We start from the raw sequence: 10,457 nt of genomic DNA on the forward strand, positions 1-10,457 counted from the left end.
CTTTAATGTTTATGCCAAGAATGAAATTATGGATGGATTGTAGGTTGAAATGGGTCATGGTTGTGAGAAAATCCACTCAATTTTGGAGGGGCTGGTTTGTTGATTATTAATTGGTATTATTGATTTAGTTGATTTAAGTGTTGACATGCATATTGACAACAAGAGGATTATTGACTTTTAGCCAAGTGATGATTTATGGGTGACATGTAGGTGTGGATATATGAACAACCCTTTTTACCTTGGTTTGAAATTCAATTTGTAAGTTGCAGGTTTGGATATATGTTTAGCATGCATGTGGTATTTTACTAGTATATGGAGTTTTGAAATTGAGGGTTGTGGTTTAATTGTAGGCATGTTTAAATAATGTATATGCATGTTGTTTTGGTGATAAAGGATATCATGGGTAATGTGTAATGTGTAACGAACTTGGTTGGTGCAATAGAAAAATCCAGCCAATTGGTGAGAGTGATTTGCTTGATTTGAAGATTGGAAGTGTATTGTGTTTAATTAAAATGATCAAGATTTAAATTAGAGGAAGAGAATTTTGTCAACTGATTTGATGAATCTATTCTTATCCAAATTGAGTGATTTTAAATTCTGGTGAATCCTATATGTTCTGTTTAATTCTGGAGAGTTTCAGAGGTTTGATTAAGGGCTGAATGTTACGAATTTTTCAAGTCAGTAACCCCAGCTCTGGAAACAGGGGACAGATTTGAATGAGTTGAAAGGAAATTGTGTTTTAAATGTTATTGATTCTTGAATGACTTGAGAAATTATAGGAAAAACTTATGTGTATTTAGAACGCCTGTAAAATTATGGCTTAAAATGAAAATAGAATTTTTAAGAAAAATCTGAGAGCAACCGATGTTGATTATGAGACAGTTTTGTTAAAGCAGAAGTTAAGTTAATCTTTTGGTGTGTGAAGTGTCTAATGATAATATTGAGGTGTTACCTTATGGGGACTTATTTATGGAGGATTTATTGAATTTTTTACATAGGGAGGCAAGAGGGGGCATTATTAGAAGATTTCAATCATTTTTCGACTTAAGGGTCGAGCTTCAAACGGTGAGTGGTTTTAATAAAAACTTTCCTTAAAATTTCAGATCTATGCTTGTATGATATTTTCTAGTATGCCATTTTTATATTTTGATGAGTTTGAGCAAAATGTGAAGCTTGCTTGGTTTATTTTTTTCCTTTGCATGTTTTTGGACAATTCTAGAGTGGTTGTTTTGAGTTTTAAAGGGAATGAACTTGCTGCTAATTAAACTTGCATGCATTTGGCTGTTTCAATAAACTGAGATGGTGGCTGATATTTTGGGTTGCATGCACTTGGCTGGACTGCATTTTGAGAGGTGCTTGAGTTATGTATTTGGACAAAAGTTGGTTGGTTAAATACACTTGTATGCTTCCAGTTGGACTGTCTTTGAGAAAATTGATTTCCATGGTGTTTTAAAATGCTGGGAGTTAAGGTATTTTGGCTGTAAAATGTTAAAGAAAAGACTCAGATTTGTGAGGTTAGTAATAATTTTCAATCTGGGTTAAACCGTCAGTTTCTGAAACATGTTTAGAAAATTGTAGTTTCACCCCTATATGTGACTTTTGAATATTATGTCATACATGTATGATTTATAAGCACATACGAAATATGCTATTGACTTACATGTTACTTGAGACTATGCATGAGTATGTGTGGTGCTAAAACCACCCTCGAAGTACCCATCCCATAGATACAAATATTGGCTCTGCCGAGCGATGCAGGATCTGCCGGGTATGAATTTCAGATTTTATTGGCTCTGCCTCGGCGTTGAGTGGTCCGTCAGGTATTGACAGATTCAGTGGCTCGCCCGCGCGATGATAGATCTTGCCGGGTATGAAGATTTTTTATGGCTCTGCCTGGGCGTTGAGTGGTCCGCTAGGTATGACAGATTTTATGGCTTTGCCTGGGCGTTGAGTGGTCACCAGGTATGACAGTTTCAATGGCTCTGCTCGCGCGATGATAGATCTTGTCGGGTATGACAGGTACGTCCCTCGCTCTGCCTGCGTGTGGGACGCCCACCAGGTATGACAGATTTTCCCCAGGGTACTAGTTAGGTGAGAGTTTTCACAGTGATAGAGAGATGGTGGATCTGTATATCATTTATCTTGAAAATGGGAACTTATAAATGTAAATGTTTCCGTATATGAACTGTTTCTTAGAAATGATGTTTTAGAGAAACATGAATATTTATTCGTTTACCATAATAGTGTCGAAAGAAGTCTTGCCATGAGAGATTTCAACATGTGTTATGAAGATGGCTTATATTATAAAATGGTATATAGAAATGAAATTATAAGCAGAGTGTTTTTATTGTATATTGAATATTTTATTCATACTAACCCATTCCTACTCACTGAGCATTTTAGCTCATCCCTCGTTCTCAAATGTTTTTCTTTCCCCCCACCAGGTCTAGAAGGTGATCGTGCAGAGGGTGAATTCACTCAAGGTTGGCCACACGACTTCATTTCACCATAGTTTATAGTTGTATTTTGTTTCTGCTGCAAAGTTTATGTTTCTTTCATCATGTATTTATTTCTTGTTCGGATTATTAAAGATATGGAAAAATTGATACCATAAATTCCATTTTGTGAAAATTTCAATTACATTGTTTTACATGCAAATGACGTTACATTTTTATGATATTTTATTTATAAACAGGTTTTATAGTTTTCTCACATGGCACGTCTCGAGTGATCATTGAATTAATTATTCTCTATTTTTCTTTATAGGTGTATGATTTATATCTTTTTTAATTATAATATTTTAGTTTATTATTACAAATATTATAGAAGTGACCAATTATTAAATAAAACAAATAATTTTATTTGTCTTTTAAGTTGAAGAAGAAGAAGATAAAGGCGAAGAGTGGTGTTTGTTGAAGAATAGTTGAAGAGGAAGAGAGGTAGAGACGCCAAAAAAGAGAAGAAGAGAGAAAGAGGGCACAAAAAAAGAGAAAAAGAAAGAAGAGGGCGCCAAAAGAAAGAAAGAGAAAGGAGCGGTCGCAGAAAAGAGAAGAAAAGGTGCCAAAAAGAGACTGATGTCGCGCTTGGTAAAAAGAGACTGAGCATAAAACGACGTCGTTTTGATCAAATTGCACCTAAAACGACGTCGTTTTGGCTCAGTAAATAACAAAATTTTATTTTTAAAAATACGGCCAAATTATACGCGAATTATACGCGAATTATACGGCTAAGGCATATAATTCGCGTATAATTCGGCTGTGCTTATAGAATACGAGAATTCGTGTTTTATACGTGAATTATACGGTTGGGCGTATAATTCGCGTATAAAACGCGAATTTACTAACTAGGGTAACGGTTTGAACATCAGAAAAATTAGGTAGACAAATTTTATTGCTCTGTAATGTATTACATTTCAAAGCTGAAGCAGATGCTGCTTTATTTACAACATTATCGGAATTAAAAAAAAGTTGCAGGAGACTCTTTAAAGACAGACTGATTTGACTGATTATTTGGTGAACAAGTTGTGAACTTCGAAAGTGTAGTGGTTGAAGAACATTGATAGGGTAAGCTAGTTCGAGATATACAACCAGAATCAAACATATGGTTTTCTGACTCAGAATTTGCAGTAGCAATAAAAGTAGAAGAACTGGGCTATCTATATGCGGATTTGGCAGAAGGAATGTTGAGTTGATACAACCCTCCTTTAAGGTCCCCTTGCAATAAAATTTCTCTCGTGGACTTGTCCTTGACAACACAACAATTAGAATCAAATTCCATAGTCACATTATTATCCTTTGTGAATCTAGAGATACTTAGTAAATTTTTTGTAATTTTGAGAATACAAAGAATATTTTTAAGGTGCAAACACTTAGATTGTAAAGTACTTGGCAAAAGAGAATGACCGGTATGTGAAATAGTAAGATACTCACCATTACCAACCTGTAGTTTCTCTATTCTATCAAAGACCTTGCTGATATTCAATTGGTTTAGGTCAGAAGCAACATGATTTGTCACACTCGAATCCATATACCACACAAGATCAACTGGAGAATAAGTAGTAGCAAGGGCTGTTGGAGAGGTATGCTAAGTCTGATATGCCGAAGGACTATTGTAGTTGCTAAGAGTGCTAGGAGCTGATACGGAAGAGGAAGACTGAGCACCATGTTCTAATCCAATTGAGGCAAAATGTGCTTGATTGTTGATTGATAGTTGTTGGCTGGGGACACTAAAACTTGAAGAAGAATTAAAATTGGTATGTAGATGATCAGTCTGAGGATTATAGGCCTACTGCGACCCACCATAGTACTGTTGATGCACAGATCTTGGCTGAATATTCTGACTTACGAGAGGAAGTTGCTAAGTGGAAGAATGAAAGGTATTGTAATACCCCGTATTTTTTTTTTATGGAGTTTTATTAAATTTTATTTTGTGACTATAGGGGTAAAGTGTAATAATTTGAAAGTTTTGGGGAGTACATGTAGCCAAAATAAGTGAGGGCTAAATTGAAAATTTCTAGATATTTTGATGAACAGTGACCTTTCAATGAAATTAAAAACGGGGAAGAAGAAGAAGAAAAGAAAAAGAGAGGAAAAGATAGAAGGAAAAGGGGAGAAAGAAAAGAGAGGAAGAAGAAGAAGAGAAGGAAAGGAAGAAGAAAAGAAAGAAGGGAGAGGAAGATGGAACAAATAATAAAGAGAGAGGAGAGAAGCGAACGACGGAAATGGCTGGAAAAGTGGCCGCCGGTGAGCAAATTCCGGTGATTGGAAAGAGCAAAGGGAGATTGAGCAAATGGGAGGTTATTAAAGCTTGATATTTCCTCTTTTTGGTGATTTATGATTCAGAACTCTCTTTGGATTGTTTTGTCTATGATTTGGTATAAATTCATGAAAACAAAACTAAAATAGGGAGATTGATTTTAATAATTTGGTGTGGGTAGAACATAGAGATTGTTTCTAAACAAAAATGGGTTAAAGATATGATTTTTGATGTAAGGGTTTACTGTACAGAAATCTGACCATCTGGAACTCCGAAAATTGTCTGTGTGTTTTGGGTTTTGTTTTGAAGCTGAATTTTGGATATGTTGTTGTAGACTTCTTAAGGAGTGTTTAGAAATTTATGTCACGTAAAAACTCGAAGGGTTGAATTTTATATGGATTTTTGAAGTTGCCTTGTGATGTTCTGGAATTTTCGTTTTCTGCAGAACATGTATTTTGGAAACTGATTTGATGAATCTATTCTTATCCAAATTGAGTGATTTTAAATTCTGGTGAATCCTATATGTGTCTAGTTTAATTCTGGAGAGTTTCAGGAGGTTTTGATTAAGGGCTGAATTGTTACGAATTTTTCAAGTCAGTAACCCCAGCTCTGGAAACAGGGGACAGATTTGAATGAGTTGAAAGGAAATTGTGTTTTAAATAGTTATTGATTCTTGAATGACTTGAGAAAATTATAGGAAAAACTTATGTGTATTTAGAACGCCCTGTTAAAATTATGGCTTAAAATGATAAATAGAATTTTTAAGAAAAATCTGAGAGCAACCGATGTTTGATTATGAGACAGTTTTGTTAAAGCAGAAGTTAAGTTAATCTTTTGGTGTGTGAAGTGTCTAATGATTTTAATATTGAGGTGTTACCTTATGGGGACTTATTTATGGAGGATTTATTGAATTTTTTACATAGGGAGGCAAGCGGGGGCATTATTAGAAGATTTCAATCATTTTTCGACTTAAGGGTCGAGCTTCAAACGGTGAGTGGTTTTAATAAAAACTTTCCTTAAAAATTTCAGATCTATGCTTGTATGATATTTTCTAGTATGCCATTTTTATATTTTGATGAGGTTTGAGCAAAATGTGAAGCTTGCTTGGTTTATTTTTTTCCTTTGCATGTTTTTGGACAGATTCTAGAGTGGTTGTTTTGAGTTTTAAAGGGAATGAACTTTGCTTGCTAATTAAACTTGCATGCATTTGGCTGTTTCAATAAACTGAGATGGTGGCTGGATATTTTGGGTTGCATGCACTTGGCTGGACTGCATTTTGAGAGGTGCTTGAGTTATGTATTTGGACTAAAAGTTGGTTGGTTAAATACACTTGTATGCTTCCAGTTGGACTGTCTTTGAGAAAATTGATTTCCATGGTGTTTTAAAATGCTGGGAGTTAAGGTATTTTGGCTGTTAAAATGTTAAAGAAAAGACTCAGATTTGTGAGGTTAGTAATAATTTTCAATCTGGGTTAAACCGTCAGTTTCTGAAACATGTTTAGAAAATTGTAGTTTCACCCCTATATGTGACTTTTGAATATTATGTCATACATGTATGATTTATAAGCACATACGAAATATGCTATTGACTTACATGTTACTTGAGACTATGCATGAGTATGTTGTGGTGCTAAAACCACCCTACGAAGTACCCATCCCCCATAGATACAAATATTGGCTCTGCCCGAGCGATGCAGGATTCTGCCGGGTATGACAATTTCAGATTTTATTGGCTCTGCCTCGGCGTTGAGTGGTCCGTCAGGTATGACAGATTCAGTGGCTCTGCCCGCGCGATGATAGATCTTGCCGGGTATGATAGATTTTATTGGCTCTGCCTGGGCGTTGAGTGGTCCGCTAGGTATGACAGATTTTATTGGCTTTGCCTGGGCGTTGAGTGGTCCACCAGGTATGACAGTTTCAATGGCTCTGCTCGCGCGATGATAGATCTTGTCGGGTATGACAGGTACGTCCCTCGCTCTGCCTGCGTGTGGGACGCCCACCAGGTATGACAGATTTTCCCCAGGGTACTAGTTAGGTGAGAGTTTTCACATGTGATAGAGAGATGGTGGATCTGTATATCATTTATCTTGAAAATGGGAACTTATAAATGTAAATGTTATCCGTATATGAACTGTTTCTTAGAAATGATGTTTTAGAGAAACATGAATATTTATTCGTTTACCATAATAGTGTTCAGAAAGAAGTCTTGCCATGAGAGATTTCAACATGTGTTATGAAAGATGGCTTATATTATAAAATGTGTATATAGAAATGAAATTTTATAAGCATGAGTGTTTTTATTGTATATTGAAATATTTTATTTCATACTAACCCATTCCCTACTCACTGAGCATTTCTAGCTCATCCCTCGTTCTCAAATGTTTTTCTTTCCCCCCACCAGGTCTAGAAGGTGATCGTGCAGAGGAGTGAATTTCACTCAAGGTTGGCCACACGACTTCATTTCACCATAGATTTTATAGTTGTATTTTGTTTTCTGCTGCAAAGTTTATGTTTCTTTCATCATGTATTTATTTCTTGTTCGGATTATTAAAGATATGGAAAAATCTGATACCATAAATTCCATTTTGTGAAAATTTCAATTACATTTGTTTACATGCAAATGACGTTACATTTTTTATGATATTTTATTTATAAACAGGTTTTATAGTTTTCTCACATGGCACGTCTCGATCACCTGAGTCTCATGGGTGCGCCCGGAGTCTATGGGATAAGGAGGGTTGGGACGGGTCGTGTCAACTTGGTATCAGAGTAAAGGTTTTAGATTCTTCGGATGTTTTCATGATGTATATGTAAAGTTTTTATCTTTAAGAAATAAAGTTTATTACATGAGCATGAGTCGTTGTGGCCAACCTCGCACGAGACCTGTGGTGGAATTAATATTTCCCCAAGTATGAGGAATGGGAAATGAAATGTATTATGTGCCACATGAGGAATTATAAATGTAAGGTATGGGTTCGATTGGTATGGGTGTATTGTCTTGATAACTTAGGCAGAAGGAATGGTAAGGGGTTAGCCAAAATTTTGATTTGAAGTGTGATGGAGATTTTAATAGCATGTATGATGTATTTCACTTGCGAGGAAGTGTATGTTCTTGAAGCCTTGTGAGTTACTTTTCCTTATGGTACAACCTCTCTAGTATTATATGGTTCAATCTAGTTGTAGAAAGAGCGACTAATGTATTATACGTGTTGGTATGCTATTGAGTTTGAAGTACTTTAGTGTGATATTGGGTTGAGACGTTACAATGTGTTATGTGGAATTAAATCAATTCCTTTTTTTTCCAAATTTGGTTGAACATTTGGTAATGTTGAGTTTGTGAAATTTTGTGCCTTAATTTACAAGTTTTATAGAAAACAGCATAAGATTTATGTTTTAGAGACTTATAATTGAAGGTGATTAGCTAAGGTGGCTATTCACATGGTTGAATGTGTCACATATGATTTGCTAGGTTTTGATTGATTTGAATATGAATATTTCCTTATAGGAAATTTGGCAAACATGAACTTGAAAGCGCAATGATGGTACATGGTATGAACGTTGTGTTGGATTAGTTTGAAGGAATGTTTATATTGCTTGTGGGTGAAAGGATATTTGGTATATTGCGTGAAAATTATATCCATCTTTAATGTTTATGCCAAGAATGAAATTATGGATGGATTGTAGGTTGAAATGGGTCATGATTGTGAGAAAATTCACTCAATTTTGGAGGGGCTGGTTTGTTGATTATTAATTGGTAGTATTGGTTTAGTTGATTTAAGTGTTGACATGCATATTGACAACATGAGGATTATTGACTTTCAGCCAAGTGATGATTTATGGGTGACATGTAGGTGTGGATATATGAACAACCCTATTTACCTTGGTTTGAAATTCAATTTGTAAGTTGCAGGTTTGGATATATGTTTAGCATGCATGTGGTATTTTACTAGTATATGGAGTTTTGAAATTGAGTGTTGTGGTTTAATTGTAGGCATGTTTAAATAATGTATATGCATGCTGTTTTGGTGATAAAGGATATCATGGGTAATGTGTAATGTGTAATGTGTAACGAACTTGGTTGGTGCAATAGAAAAGTCCAGCCAATTGGTGAGAATGATTTGCTTGATTTGAAGATTGGAAGTGTATTGTGTTTAATTAAAATGATCAAGATTTAATTTAGAGGAAGAGAATTTTGTCACTGAGGCAATGCCCTGAGAGTGCGGAGACTAATGTGAAACTAATGGAAGAGGATGATTATCATGGGTATGCATACAACAGTATGTTGGATGGTGATATTTCTAGAATCATCTGGGATCAAGATCTCCTTGATCTTAAAGAATATGCAACCATGGGAATAAAGAAAAATAATGAGTTTGGAACTTCGTCTAAAAGCATATGAAGGTTGCAGAGAAAGGTGTTGGAATAACGTTCCACATGCACGAGGGACTGAAAAATATAGGTTTGACCATAAGACTGATTCAAAATTTAAGGACAAGGATGTTGGGGGTGTTGGAAAAATTTAATGAAGGATATTGTGGTTCATGCAAAGGACAAACAATTTGGTAGGAATTGTTCAGAATTATTTGGAAGTGGTAATCTATTCACAAGGGGGAGACCGTGATTATTCACTGGTTGCATCGAATTGGGTTAATGTGCACGGTTTTATGACACCCTCGAAATTCGTTATTGGAGATCAGAAAAATGGTGCTTTCAGTTGTAATTGCATTGTTATTATTAGTGAAAACGTTATTGTTACTGGTAGAAGCAAAGTAAGAAGTATGATATGATGTCAGTTCCTGAATCTGCTTCCAAGAGAAAGAATGAAGTGGAGAGCTCTAAAGGGCCACTTAGTAAGAAGAAATTATCATCAGTTGGAGAGGCAGGTCCAACTATGGTTTCATTAGTTATTTGGAATGAGAAAGTTTTCCTCATGAATGACGGCAATAAAATCATTGGATCTGTTCTTGGAGTTGAAGTAATGATGAGTTTCATTATAGGATAGAGTTTAATATTATTGGTTTTATTTCCTAATTCAGGGTTGTATTGATTATGGTAAGCATAAAAAGGAAGTCTCTGCATCGAGTATTGTAGCATTTGGGAATAACGATGATGACTTGTATAATCTAAATGTAATGACTTACGGGCGTCAAGGAAGGAATGTGACCAATTGAGGGAAAGAACTAGGAGATTAAAGAGCTTGAATGAAGGAACCTTGCGTTGCTGACTAGCAAGCATGAACGAAGCCCTATAAGAGTAATCCGTGGTGAGGCAAGGGCCTCTAATTCCTCTAGGACCCTTGGAGTGTAAAATAGAAGATCCCCCACTACTTTAAGGTTCATTGTTCCTGACAGTGTGTACTAGAATAAAGGTCATAGAATCAGAAACGCTATAGTAAGACTCCCTTTTTGTGTTGTTTGAAGCAAATTCTTGAGATGTAAAGCCCTAGCTTTCGAATCAGTGATAAACTCACTCTCTAGGGCAAACCAGATTTCAGTGGAAAAACAACATTTGGATACGTAGCTGAACATGTCCTCTGATATAGAAGCTAAGAGCCAACTCACTAAGCATTTGTCTGTTTTCTTCCACTGAATATATGTTGGATTGATTTTTTCATTAATAGAATCACTACTTGCCCTAGGTTTAGTACCAATTGAATTTTGTTCATTATCAATTACAGAACCACAAGGTATAAGAGGTGGAGGA

General features: G+C 35.5%; 1 long non-coding RNA gene across 1 annotated transcript; it reads left to right on the forward strand.

Annotated features, from left to right (window-relative positions):
• Positions 1-5,674: 5,674 nt before the first annotated feature.
• On the forward strand, positions 5,675-7,518 carry LOC116122162. The gene is made up of 3 exons (XR_004126850.1): positions 5,675-5,745; positions 7,156-7,196; positions 7,414-7,518. It is a non-coding gene; the product is annotated as an uncharacterized LOC116122162 (long non-coding RNA).
• The last annotated feature ends 2,939 nt before the right edge of the window (positions 7,519-10,457 follow it).

The sequence above is a fragment of the Pistacia vera genome, unplaced genomic scaffold, assembly GCF_008641045.1.
Source record: "Pistacia vera cultivar Batoury unplaced genomic scaffold, PisVer_v2 Contig132, whole genome shotgun sequence".
Lineage (NCBI taxonomy): Eukaryota > Viridiplantae > Streptophyta > Magnoliopsida > Sapindales > Anacardiaceae > Pistacia > Pistacia vera.